Source organism: Schistocerca nitens, chromosome 1, assembly GCF_023898315.1.
Source record: "Schistocerca nitens isolate TAMUIC-IGC-003100 chromosome 1, iqSchNite1.1, whole genome shotgun sequence".
In the NCBI taxonomy this organism is placed as follows: domain Eukaryota; kingdom Metazoa; phylum Arthropoda; class Insecta; order Orthoptera; family Acrididae; genus Schistocerca; species Schistocerca nitens.
In genome coordinates, this window is record NC_064614.1 from 92670034 (window position 1) to 92685051 (window position 15018).

Here is a 15018-nt window from a genome sequence, read left to right on the forward strand (position 1 = left end):
CCCATAGAAATACCTTCTGGAACCAGCGTGCCAAGGTAGCAGCATTTGTGGACTGCATTCAACGAGGAGGCATCTAAACTTACAAAAGGCATATCCGTGCTTCCCTGCACCATAATCACAGTCTTGTTTTCGGTAGAAGTACAGAAGAGCTTGCATGTTGCTGCTTTTGAAGATCGTCTTGACTGTGTACTACGTATGCAGCACCGTCAGCTTGCAAGTAGGTCCTCATGATAGCATCCAGATGTGAGCAGCGATATGGTTTGAAGTTTCTCGTCAGCCCAGGTACGTAGGCGAATGCTCAGGTTTGTTTCGCAGAAAGCAACTTTCAACGAGAAGAATAAACCAAACAAGGTATCGGCCAGTACACAAACTTGACGAACTGCTCTTTGCACAATAAAACGATCTCATGTGCTTTCACCAAATATAAGCGCACCCTCTGAATCATCGTGGAAAGCCCTGATCATCTTCAAGAGTTTTGGACTACACCTTGTAACACAATTACCGATATTAATTGCATTTGTTTTATCTAACCTCTGTGTCTAATTTTTCTTAATATGTCTTCTGTGTAAGATTTAACATCTATGTAAATATTTTATTCATTAACTACATCCATTAATGTCAATGTAATTACTCTACAGACGTAATTTTAAAAGCAGTTTCCTATAAAAGAATGGAAATGTTAAAACTTGCATGCTGTTTCATGCTTAGGGTACTTAGATTTGTAATCAGTAAAACATGGATGGAAGTTCATTTGCAACGAAACATGCATGGCAGGGATAAAATAGGCGGATTTGGCGGTCGAATTACAAGATTCCTCTGTGGCAAGAGTTAGCTGGTGGTTATCATGAAAAGTGTTCGCATCTTGTGCGCTGAATGTGGTAAGAAGAGCACCAAGATTATTTGATATACTCTCGGATATAGGAGAAATTTGGCTCATTATTGACTGCATAAATAGGTAAGCTTTGTACTATGAAACTACGACGCTAAGAAGAGAATTTCCAGGAGCTTGTTATACAGCAAGAGCCATGGATACTTCTGCCACTTTTTTTTCTTTTGAGAAGTTACAGGAAGTCGTCACAGCCACCAGCTTCGAATTAAAGAATCAGTTGAGTACTGTACGAGGTGCGTTCAAAAAGAAACCGAACTTTCGCTGTATCATCTTTATTGCTTATTGTACAACATTTTGAGCACTGTCCTCTTCAAAATAGTCCTTTATATTGGCAATACACAGTTCCCCTCGTCTCTTCCAGTTTTGGATTTTGGAACGCCTCCGGGAACACATTTAGTGGGATGGCGCGGAAGTTCTCCGTCGCATTGTCCTGTATCTTCTCTATGGTTTGGAAACGACGTCCTTTCTACGTATTTTTCAGTTTGGGAAACAGGAAAAAGTCTGCTGGGGATGGGTTTTGCTAGATACCCGCAGGCAAGGAGTGACGCATGAGCTGGCGCATTGTCATGGTGCAACATCCAACTGTATTTTTCCCACAGTTCAGGCCTCTTCCTGCGCACAGCATCCCTCATGCGCACTAGGATTCTCTGATAGACTTCCTTGTTTACCTTATGACCACACGGCACAAATTCGTGATGGATAATGTCTTTGTAATCAAAAAACACAACCAACATCACATTGAGCTTTGACCGACTCATGCCTGCATTTTTTTTTTTTTTTTTTTTTTTTTTTTTTGGACGAGGTGACGCTTACCCCTCCCACTGCGACGACTGCATCTTCGTTTTAGCATCATAGCCGTACACCCCTCTCTCATCGCCTGTTACGGTGTTCTTAAGTTTTCATTGTCATTAACAGCGGCAAACAGTTTCTGGGACATTTCAATATGGGTCTGTTTCTGATATTCAGTCAACAAACGTGGTACGAATTTTGCATTGACACGACGCATCTCAAGTTTTTCTTCCCGAACAGTTAAACGACGATTTCTGCGAATCACGGTACGAACGCTATCCACATGGCCATCATCTGTTGATGTGGAAGGACGTCCAGACTTGGAATCGTCACAGACCGACACCCTGCCCTGCTGTAGTTCGCTTGCTAATTGTCCGAGCGACACGAGGCAAAAGGCAGTTTATTGTCTAAACCTCCCCTTGTCGGCGCTCAGTACTCGCAGCGCGGTCTCTCTGCTGGTTGGCGCGCTATTTCAAAAGTTCGGCTTCCTTTTGAACACACCTCGTATAACTGCATGGATCAGTTACGTGTTTTATTGTCCAATAATAAGTTTGTGTTCCGTAAAGTTTGTGTTGAGCAGCGGTATTTTATCCTTACTTGTTTGTCTAGACAAGCTCCTATTTCAAGTGCTGCGATATTTCTCAGAGTCGTATTTTATTGAAATTAAAGTAACTGACTTCTGTAACAACATTTAATAACATTTGTGGAGTAGTAAAATTCTTTACCGCTCATTGGATCTTGTTTCTGAGGTACTCCACGTGGTTTGCATGGAAGGATAGGTGAAGTTTCACCAAAGTAAATTGCCAAGTAAAGATTTAAAATGGCTCTGAGCACTATGGGACTTAACTTCTAAGGTCATCAGCCCCCTAGAACTTAGAACTACTTAAACCTAACTAACCTAAGGACATCACACACATCCATGCCCGAGGCAGGATTCGAACCTGTGACCGCAGCGGTCGCGCGGTTCCAGACTGTAGCGCCTTTAACCGCTTGGCCACCCCGGCCGGCAGTAAAGATTTAACGTATTCAGTTTGAAGAGTGTTTCTATTGAAATCTCAGAACAGTATTACAGTTACCTGTAAAAACTAAGATGATTCATTATCTACTGAGAATCTACTGGCTGATTAGTTTCTGGGTCGCATGCTTTTTCTGAGCCAGATTTGAATTTCATATTACAACTACAGACTTAATGAAGTGCACTTGCCATTTCTGCAATATTTGTGTGCTGCAATAAGCAACTGGCTAACATTGTTGTTGTTGTTGTGGTCTTCAGTCCTGAGACTGGTTTGATGCAGCTCTCCATGCTACTCTATCCTGTGCAAGCTTCTTCATCTCCCAGTACCTACTGCAACCTACATCCTTCTGAATCTGCTTAGTGTATGCATCTCTTGGTCTCCCCCTACGATTTTTACCCTCCACGCTGCCCTCCAATACTAAATTGGTGATCCCTTGATGCCTCAAAACATGTCCTACCAACCGATCCCTTCTTCTGGTCAAGTTGTGCCACAAACTCCTCTTCTCCCCAATCCGATTCAGTACCTCCTCATTAGTTATGTGATCTACCCATCTAATCTTCAGCATTCTTCTGTAGCACCACATTTCGAAAGCTTCTATTCTCTTCTTGTCCAAACTATTTATCGTCCATGTTTCACTTCCATACATGGCTACACTCCATACAAATACTTTCAGAAAAGACTTCCTGACACTTAAATCTATACTCGATGTTAACAAATTTCTCTTCTTCAGAAACGCTTTCCTTGCCATTGCCAGTCTACATTTTATATCCTCTCTACTTCGACCATCATCGGTTATTTTGCTCCCCAAATAGCAAAACTCCTTTACTACTTTAAGTGTCTCATTTCCTAATCTAATACCCTCAACATCACCCGACTTACTTCGACTACATTCCATTATCCTCGTTTTGCTTTCGTTGATGTTCATCTTATATCCTCCCTTCAAGACACCATCCATTCCGTTCAACTGCTCTTCCAAGTCCTTTGCTGTCTCTGACAGAATTACAATGTCATCGGCGAACCTCAAAGTTTTTATTTCTTCTCCATGGATTTTAATACCTACTCCGAATTTTTCTTTTGTTTCCTTCACTGCTTGCTCAATATACAGATTGAATAACATCGGGGAGAGGCTACAACCCTGTCTTACTCCCTTCCCAACCACTGCTTCCCTTTCGTGTCCCTCGACTCTTATAACTGCCATCTGGTTTCTGTACAAATTGTAAATAGCCTTTCGCTCCCTGTATTTTACCCCTGCCACCTTTAGAATTTGAAAGAGAGTATTCCAGTCAACATTGTCAAAAGCTTTCTCTAAGTCTACAAATGCTAGAAACGTAGGTTTGCCTTTCCTTAATCTTTCTTCTAAGATAAGTCGTAAGGTCAGTATTGCCTCACGTGTTCCAGTATTTCTACGGAATCCAAACTGATCTTCCCCGAGGTCGGCTTCTACCAGTTTTTCCATTCGTCTGTAAAGAATTCGTGTTAGTATTTTGCAGCTGTGGCTTATTAAACTGATTGTTCGGTAATTCTCACATCTGTCAACACCTGCTTTCTTTGGGATTGGAATTATTATATTCTTCTTGAAGTCTGAGGGTATTTCGCCTGTCTCATACATCTTGCTCACCAGATGGTAGAGTTTTGTCAGGACTGGCTCTCCCAAGGCCGTCAGTAGTTCCAATGGAATGTTGTCTACTCCGGGGGCCTTGTTTCGACTCAGGTCTTTCAGTGCTCTGTCAAACTCTTCACGCAGTATAGTATCTCCCATTTGATCTTCATCTACATCCTCTTCCATTTCCATAATATTGTCCTCAAGTACATCGCCCTTGTATAGACCCTCTATATACTCCTTCCACCTTTCTGCTTTCCCTTCTTTGCTTAGAACTGGGTTTCCATCTGAGCTCTTGATGTTCATAGAAGTGGTTCTCTTATCTCCAAAGGTCTCTTTAATTTTCCTGTAGGCAGTATCTATCTTACCCCTAGTGAGATAAGCCTCTACATCCTTACATTTGTCCTCTAGCCATCCCTGCTTAGCCATTTTGCACTTCCTGTCAATCTCATTTTTGAGACGTTTGTATTCCTTTTTACCTGCTTCATTTACTGCATTTTTATATTTTCTCCTTTCATCAATTAAACTCAATATTTCTTCTGTTACCCAAGGATTTCTACTAGCCCTCGTCTTTTTACCTACTTTATCCTCTGCTGCCTTCACTACTTCATCCCTCAAAGCTACCCATTCTTCTTCTACTGTATTTCTTTCCCCCATTCCTGTCAATTGTTCCCTTATGCTCTCCCTGAAACTCTGTACAACCTCTGGTTCTTTCAGTTTATCCAGGTCCCATCTCCTTAAATTACCACCTTTTTGCAGTTTCTTCAGTTTTAATCTACAGGTCATAACCAATAGATTGTGGTCAGAGTCCACATCTGCCCCTGGAAATGTCTTACAATTTAAAACCTGGTTCCTAAATCTCTGTCTTACCATTATATAATCTATCTGATACCTTTTAGTATCTCCAGGGTTCTTCCATGTATACAACCTTCTATCATGATTCTTAAACCAAGTGTTAGCTATGATTAAGTTGTGCTCTGTGCAAAATTCTACCAGGCGGCTTCCTCTTTCATTTCTTAGCCCCAATCCATATTCACCTACTACGTTTCCTTCTCTCCCTTTTCCTACACTCGAATTCCAGTCACCCATGACTATTAAATTTTCGTCTCCCTTCACTATCTGAATAATTTCTTTTATTTCATCATACATTTCTTCAATTTCTTCGTCATCTGCAGAGCCAGTTGGCATATAAACTTGTACTACTGTAGTAGGTGTGGGCTTCGTATCTATCTTGGCCACAATAATGCGTTCACTAAGCTGTTTGTAGTAGCTTACCCGCGTTGCTATTTTCCTATTCATTATTAAACCTACTCCTGCATTGCCCCTATTTGACTTTGTGTTTATAACCCTGTAGTCACCTGACCAGAAGTCTTGTTCCTCCCGCCACCGAACTTCACTAATTCCCTCTATATCTAACTTTAACCTATCCATTTCCCTTTTCAAATTTTCTAACCTACCTGCCCGATTAAGGGACCTGACATTCCACGCTCCGATCCGTAGAATGCCAGTTTTCTTTCTCCTGATAACATTATTCAAACTATACTCGTTCCAGGTAACATACACTCCTGGAAATTGAAATAAGAACACCGTGAATTCATTGTCCCAGGAAGGGGAAACTTTATTGACACATTCCTGGGGTCAGATACATCACATGATCACACTGACAGAACCACAGGCACATAGACACAGGCAACAGAGCATGCACAATGTCGGCACTAGTACAGTGTATATCCACCTTTCGCAGCAATGCAGGCTGCTATTCTCCCATGGAGACGATCGTAGAGATGCTGGATGTAGTCCTGTGGAACGGCTTGCCATGCCATTTCCACCTGGCGCCTCAGTTGGACCAGCGTTCGTGCTGGACGTGCAGACCGCATGAGACGACGCTTCATCCAGTCCCAAACATGCTCAATGGGGGACATATCCGGAGATCTTGCTGGCCAGGGTAGTTGACTTACACCTTCTAGAGCACGTTGGGTGGCACGGGATACATGCGGACGTGCATTGTCCTGTTGGAACAGCAAGTTCCCTTGCCGGTCTAGGAATCGTAGAACGATGTATTCGATGACGGTTTGGATGTACTGTGCACTATTCAGTGTCCCCTCGACGATCACCAGTGGTGTACGGCCAGTGTAGGAGATCGCTCCCCACACCATGATGCCGGGTGTTGGCCCTGTGTGCCTCGGTCGTATGCACTCCTGATTGTGGCGCTCACCTGCACGGCGACAAACACGCATACGACCATCATTGGCACCAAGGCAGAAGCGACTCTCATCGCTGAAGACGACACGTCTCCATTCGTCCCTCCATTCACGCCTGTCGCGACACCACTGGAGGCGGGCTGCACGATGTTGGGGCGTGAGCGGAAGACGGCCTAACGGTGTGCGGGACCGTAGCCCAGCTTCATGGAGACTGTTGCGAATGGTCCTCGCCGATACCCCAGGAGCAACAGTGTCCCTACTTTGCTGGGAAGTGGCGGTGCGGTCCCCTACGGCACTGCGTAGGATCCTACGGTCTTGGCGTGCATCCGTGCGTCGCTGCGGTCCGGTCCCAGGTCGACGGGCACGTGCACCTTCCGCCGACCACTGGCGACAACATCGATGTACTGTGGAGACCTCACGCCCCACGTGTTGAGCAATTCGGCGGTACGTCCACCCGGCCTCCCGCATGCCCACTATACGCCCTCGCTCAAAGTCCGTCAACTGCACATACGGTTCACGTCCACGCTGTCGCGGCATGCTACCAGTGTTAAAGACTGCGATGGAGCTCCGTATGCCACGGCAAACTGGCTGACACTGACGGCGGCGGTGCACAAATGCTGCGCAGCTAGCGCCATTCGACGGCCAACACCGCGGTTCCTGGCGTGTCCGCTGTGCCGTGCGTGTGATCATTGCTTGTACAGGCCTCTCGCAGTGTCCGGAGCAAGTATGGTGGGTCTGACACACCGGTGTCAATGTGTTCTTTTTTCCATTTCCAGGAGTGTATGTCCAATTTGGGGTCAATAGTGCAAGGAATTGAATGCTCTTTGAGAATACAAACAATAATCAGACCAGATAACATTATTATCTTAAAACCATTTCAGTGATATTATTTTCCAATAACTAAACTGATAAAAGATCCTTCTGCCCAAGTTAGTAGTCTTCCACTATTAGTAATCATATACCTGTAATGATCATTAGTTTTCTGCTTTAATTTACATACAGTAAGTGTATTTGAGAGCCAGTTGTTGCAAAAGACGGTTACTATTCCTTTTGTGTAGTTATATCAAAGCAGACGTACATTGTTTGCTGACGTGTGCTGCTGTCTCATGCTCTATAAGCAAAAATAGAATTTCATGATCAACTAAAGTAAATACTTTTCTCAGACAAAAATTCTACCGTAGGTTTGCAAGTATATTTTTATTATGCTTTACTGGTTTCGCCAAACATTTTGTCCTATTCAGAAGCCTACAAAATCAAATCTTTAAACCTTCGCTATACGTTTATTTGATGTTGTGTGTAGGCTGTTTAGGTTTTCTTATTGGTAACGCCACGTAGCGCTCTGTATGAAAATCACTGGCTGTGCTGTGTGCAGTCTGTGGCTAGTTTGCATTGTTGTCTGCCATTGTAGTGTTGGGCGGCGACAGCTGGATGTTAACAGCGAGTAGCGTTGCGCAGTTGGAGGTGAGCCGCCAGCAGTGGTGGATGTGAGGAGAGAGATGGCGGAGTTTGGAAATTTGTAAGATATACAATGATCTGTTATGTATATTGTGAGTTTTCAACATTATTAAGGTAAATATATTGTTTGTTCTCTATTAAAATCTTTCATTTGCTAACTATGCCTATCAGTAGTTAGTGCCTTCCGTAGTTTGAATCTTTTATTTAGCTGGCAGTAGTGGCGCTCGCTGTATTGCAGTAGTTCGAGTAACGAAGATTTTTGTGAGGTAAGTGATTTGTGAAAGGTATAAGTTAATGTTATAGTCAGGGCCATTCTTTTGTAGGGATTTTTTTGAAAGTCAGATTGCGTTGCGCTAAAAATATTGTGTGTCAGTTTAAACACAGTCATGTATAATTGTTCAAAGGGGACGTTTCAATGTATATTACAGAAATTTAGTTAGCATTGGCTTACCAGATGTCAATATCTTCTTCATAGATCCAAAATGCTTACAACAATCAAATGCAATATGTACATTTGTGGACATATCATAGCATTACGCTTCTATGAAGAAGATATTGATATCTGCTAAAACAATACTAAGTTTTTGTAATATAACTCTTATACTACACATAAATGTATAGCTAATGTCTAAATATATATAGTTTGTAAGCTCCTGAAAATTACAGATTAATTTGTAAATAAGGATAATAAAAATATATTTGCAACCAACAGCTGAATTTTATTATAAAAATGTGTACTACAATTGCTTAAAGTTACAACCATGAATAAGGTAACAAAGTAAATAAAAATAGTTAACTTTCTTTATGAACACTGCTAATACTTGGTGCCACTTTGTCTAATTATACTAGAGAGCGTTTCGTTTTGCGAAACTGCTACACACTTTATTAGTAACAGAACCTTGGTTCGATTTCCGTTTGCTTTGCTACTACTTCCTTTCAACAGTAACATTTCGAGAAAAGAAAATAGTCCGACACCTTAATCATTACAGGTAGTCACGGTCAAATGAAAATCATTTCACAGCAGTAACATTATCGGTATATTACTAATTTCGTGATATCCGTCAGTGTTATAACCCTGTGTTCAGAAGTAAAGTATACAGTCCCCCCACGCTTACTGTATCAAATGCCTTATTCAGGTCGATGTAAGCAATGAATGTCCTCGCTGCATTTTTTCAAAATTTGCCACAGTGTGAACATCATGTCAATAGTAGAACCCTGAGCTGGAAGACCGCAGTGAGACTCAGGGTACTCACGGTCGGCAAGCTTCTCCAGTCTATCCCCAAACGCATTTCCGACGATACTCAGCAGAGCAATTCAACGGTAGCCTAATGAGTACAGAATGTGAACTGAGAATATACCGAAGAAAGACGAAAGTAAGAAGTAGCATAAATGAGATTAACATCAAAATTGTGGACCACGAAGCAATCGAAGTGAAGCAATTCTGCCACCTTGAAAGCAAAATAACACAAGGCATACAAAGAAAGGAGGACGTAAAAAGCAAAGCAGCGCAGGCAAAGAGGCCATTACTTGCTAAAAGAAGCCTGGTAGTATCGAACACTGTGTAAGTAGGCTGTTTAGGTTTTTATGTTGGTAACGCCATGTAGCGCTCTATATGAAAATCACTGACTGTGCTTTGTGAAGGCTGTGGTTGGTTTGCATTGTTGGAGTAATACTCGCCATTGTAGTGTTGGGCAGTTGGCTGTTAACAGCGCGTAGCGTTGCGCAGTTGGAGGTGAGCCGCCAGCAGTGGTGAATGTGGGGAGAGAAATGGCGGAGTTTTGTGAGCGGATGATCTGGACGTGTGTCCATCAGAGACAGTAAATTTGTAAGACTGGATGTTATGAACTGCTATAGATATTATGACTTTTGAACACTATTAAGGTAAATACATTGTTTTTTCTCTATCAAAATCTTTAATTTGCTAACTATGCCTATCAGTAGTTAGGACCTTCAGTAGTTTGAATCTTTTATTTAGCTGGCAGTAGTGGCGCTCGCTGTATTGCAGTAGTTCGAGTAACGAAGATTTTTGTGAGGTAAGTGAGTTGTGAAAGGTTTAGGTTAACGTTAGTCAGGGCCATTATTTGTAGGGATTATTGAAAGTCAGATTGCGTTGCGCTAAAAATATTGTGTGTCAGTTTAGTGTTGATCAGAATAGGTAAAAAGCGAAATGTCTGAGTACGTTCAGTTCTGCTCAGCTGTTTGAAAATCAAATAATGTAAGATGTTTATCTGCATAGTAATTCATTAAGTTTTCTAAGGTGACGTTTCAACTGGTCTTAATATGTGGAATAAATTTCTGGGAATGTTCATTTGGAGCACAGAATTGTATGGTAGTGAATCACGGACCATGTGGAAAGCGGAAAACAAGAGAACCGAAGCGTTTGACAAGTGGTGCTGCCGAATGAAGATAAAAAACTAAGTACGTTAATAAGAAACGAGCTTCTCCGCAGAATTGTAGAGTAGAGGAGCATGTGTGAAACACTGACAAGAAGAAGGGAGGGTGATAGGATATATGTTAAGACATCAACGAATGACTTCGATGGTACCAGCGCAAGCTCTAGAGGATAAAAACTATAGGGGGAGACAGAGGTTGGAGAGTACATCCAACAAGTAACTGTTGACGTCGGGTGCGAGTGCTAATCTAAGATAAAGAGGTTGGCACAAGAGAGGAATTTGTGGCGGGCCGCAGCGAACTTGTCACAAGTCTGATGACTAGGAAAAAAAACAACGAAAACAGTTTTTGCTGAGGTATACCTTACAGAGGTGAGAAACTGGGACGGAAAAAGTAAGAAATGTACATCTAAAACTCTTTTTCCAGAAATTGATGCGATGGTGACGGGACCTACACACAGCTGCTCATGTTTATATCGCAGACGCCCCTTAACTAAATTTGTGAGCAAATCCACACTCTATCTACACATGTTCTAACAAGTTGCTACTGAATAAAGAAGGAACTTCTACCAATAGTACGAGAAAGACTACTTCCAATAAAACACCCCTTCAGTAGGCGTTCAAGTTTTATTGGTTACGGAGATACAGCTGTTAGAAAGAAATCCAAAACATTCACACATGGAGTTCTGTAAGGGAAAATGATTAAGTTGTAAATTGATTTTCATACATTTCAAATTCGCCTTCAACGCATTTTCGAATTCTCCAGATGACACCACGTGTAGCTATTTTGAGGTCGTCTAGGCGTTCTTTTATCAGAGCAGCAGTATTCACAATCTGATCAATGCTTCTAATCTGTTTACTTTTCCTCTCTAGACTTCGCATTTCAACCGTCCCCACATGCAAAAATCTAAAGAGCTAACTTATGGTGACCTTGTCCAAGAAAGGGGGAGCGTTCCTGAAGATACATCTTCAGAGGAATGCTAGGTTTAGATGATGTGTCGTCTGCTGACTAGATTGTACAGAGACCCTTGCAACCAAAGGAACCTCTTCCATTAATGCGGGCTTATCGTTTTCAAGAAAGGCCAGGTAATGGGGCTCAGTAGAACGATGTGGTTGCTCAACAGAAAGCCCAGTCAAATGGTACAGTACTCAAAAAGGCCAAATAGCGGAAAGTTTTGTAGACTTTTTTACAAGGGTTCTATAAGTTTTAGAGGGTGCTAAATCCGAATGTTCAAACTACTAGCAAAATTTCGGTAGGGAATTGTGTCAAAAATGGAAAAAATAGCAAAAAATGGGAATTTTTTGGTTTTTTACTTATAACTCCAAAACAACGCAATTTGCGGCAAATTAAACTGTTTACGAAAATAAATAGGATAAAATTTCCCGTGAATTAGCTCAGAGCGAATTTATTCGTCAGGCCAACCGTGTGTTGAATTTAACGTAGGAGATGGGGCATCTCATGACCTACCCTCTACCCTTACATTACTTTGTTGCATATTCATTGTGAATTCCATCCTCCAGTAGTATGACGATATTATTGGAGTGTCTGGGAGTTGATACTTGGCATAGGGGAGGGGTAAGATGCTTGTGAGAACGTCGGTAAATCCAGAGTATAAAATAGTCGAACATAATGAGTTCAAGGGAGACGTGTGTTACATATGATGATGTCCTGGAAGATGGGAGAAAAGTGTCATCACTTAACCCCAAAGTGGGCTAGAAGAATGGTCTTTAAACAGTTAAGTAAAAGACGGATGGTATAGTTGCAGGACAAAATAGTGCTTAAGGTTCGTAAACCGTGTCGAAGAAAGTTCACCAACAAAAACTTAATTGCTGCGGAGGCTATGAGAGCTGTGGCTGGCTGCAGCTGAAAAGAAACTCGATCTGCTCAACCGGATTTTGATCTCAAAACCAACTATTTTTTATGTGAGTCATTACAAAGCTGACTTTCTGGCTCAACAAAACAGGCTCCCAGCCAATTGACAGAACCTAGCGCAAGCTGGGGCTGCAAGAGACTGTTCTGAACCTTGCTGAGAGACAAAAGAATTAGTTAGGATGCTTATTAATACGTCGGATTGGATCAGTTTCTGACTTGGTTGCAGCAGATGCTCACCACCACACCAAACGCATGAAGGTCCTACACGGCAACCCAAAGCAAGTAAGAATAAAACTACGAGGTCGATATGTCAAAGAAATTGACTGTACTATGCAGCAAATTTTCAGCTACCTCAGTGAAAATTATGACGGGTGTCAATTTTCCCTTCACCAGTTAATAGACCAGATCAACGGTGACTACCATTCTGATGCCAAGACTGTGAAAGCTCAGATGTTGAGGAAATAAAGAAGTGATTTAGTGACTGCCTCATGTGCGAAGAAATCAACTGTTGTTTGTTTCAAAAACAATGGGTACAAAATTCTTACTGTTAGTTAGTATCAGTCAAAACGGTCATCTCCAGAGCGAGAGCGTCGATATGTGGTTGAAAGAGCAGTAGACCTACTTGTTGAAGGTATTCGAACACCGGTTTACAACATGAAGAAATATCCCCCACCAGAGCAGTTTCCTACAGAGGATGAGGTCCGCATACCTGATACTGTCGGAAAATTCGTCAATCGACTATTGATGAAGAAGAAATAAGGAAACTTGAATAACTGGAAGACCAAAAGTATGGCCACAGCACACAGCATGGTGGCAGCTATCAGACCCAACTATTTCTTGTCACCACTGTAGAATGACCCGGCCACGTTCACCAGTAAGACGTGTGGCTCTCAGAAACTATTTGATGCTTTAGGACACAGTGTCTCCCACACAGAAGCAGTAGATTTTGAGGTGTCAGCAATGATTGAAAAGGGACATGAATTTGATCCATCCACGTCATTTCAATTTTTCTTCAACAATGCTGACCACAACACCCAAACCCTTGATGAAACAGCAGTTTCCATGTAATGAGAGGAGTCCATTGCACCATATCGCACGAAGGTAAACCATATTTCATATTTCTCGTATTATTATTTCCCACTGTGAAATGTCATAACCTCATTATTATAAGAAACACTGTACACTGGTTTCAGTTCTAAATTTACCTATTATCTGGTATGAACTGACATTAGTCATCTATTGTCTTACTTGATTGTAACATACTGATGTATATTCTCGATTTGCTGATGAATCAAGTAAAGACAAAGGCAACGGCACACGAAGGGCGGATGAATTCTTTCAAGTTATTATGTCAATAACGCAATATTATGGTAATTATTTTTATTGTTACAAAATGCAAATTAAAGAATAATTATTGTGTCATTTACGTAAGCTATTTGAGCACCTTTTTGTTGTAGGGGTGGGAAAGCTTTCATTTTGCCGCTCGAATGAAGATCATAGCCTATTGAGAGATGAGGAGTTAGGTTTTGATGGTGGCGCCTGAAATTACGCTAACTTTAACACACGCTACACGCCATACAGTTGGTCTGACAAAAAAAGGCACTCGACACTAATCTGTGGGAAATTTTACGCTCTTTATTTTCATAAATAGTCATAGTCCCAAAAAAGTCACATTTTTCGTGTTTTTTTTTTCATTTTTGACCCACTTCTGGGCCGAATTTTTGTTGGGACTTTGAAAATTCTGTTTCAGCACTCTCGAAAACATGTAGTAAGCTTGTCAAAAAATCTTCTACAATACTTTCCTCTAAGAACCATCATTTGGCTGAACTAAGACCCAATCGACTGGATGCGTATCACACATCACCGCATGTTTACAGAGAAATGTTCTTGAAATTGTGTATCCACAAAGGTATGCAGGTTTGCGACGGCTACCGATGTGATACACGAGTGTTATACAGACCGTAACGAATAAAAGTCGCTTCATCAGTAAACAGTAGTAATGGGATTACTCGGGGATTCGCAACTGCCCAACAACAAAATGTAATCTTCTACTTTCATCTCCGTCCCGAATGCCTCGAGTAACAGGAGTAGAGGCGGTGCATACATAATGACCGCCATATTCTTTTATGTGGAACACCGATATGTGTATGAATTCTGCGTGTACTTGTTGGAGGACTACGTTCTGTCAACTGAATAATTTCTTCTACTCTGTTCTTTTCCATGTTTAGATGAGATATGACTGCTGGGTGGCGGAACAGTCTCACGCAGTATAGTGAAAATAGAAGTAAACACTCTTGATTATTGTTCTCTTCTTAGGAAATTGCCTTCCCTATTCTCAGCAGCGTTTTCTTTATGAAACGTACATAGAAAACATATCAGCACACTCAGCATTTGAAAGTTCGCACAGCGTGCTTGAGCGTTACACTTAAATTGGCTTACAAATCAAATCACATTTGGAGCTTGAAAACAAAAATTACGATCGGGTAATAGGCCCATAACAACCCATGGCAATTGGTGTTCCAACACGCGAAACAAAACGTATCTTTGTGACCAGATGTATCTCTATAACCAGTAAAAAACTGGATACATATTGCATGGAATTTTTTATTCGAATTAGTCAAAGCTACCACCACATAAAATATTTACTATCTCCATCTAAAACAGCCTATACATTGTAACTAACCAGCTCATTGACAGCTCAATCACTAGCTTAATTTACAACACAGTCAGGATGAATTTATGGGTACCGCGTGTGAACGTCGTACGTACGATGATGCATCTACAACAGTGACTGCCACTATTGTA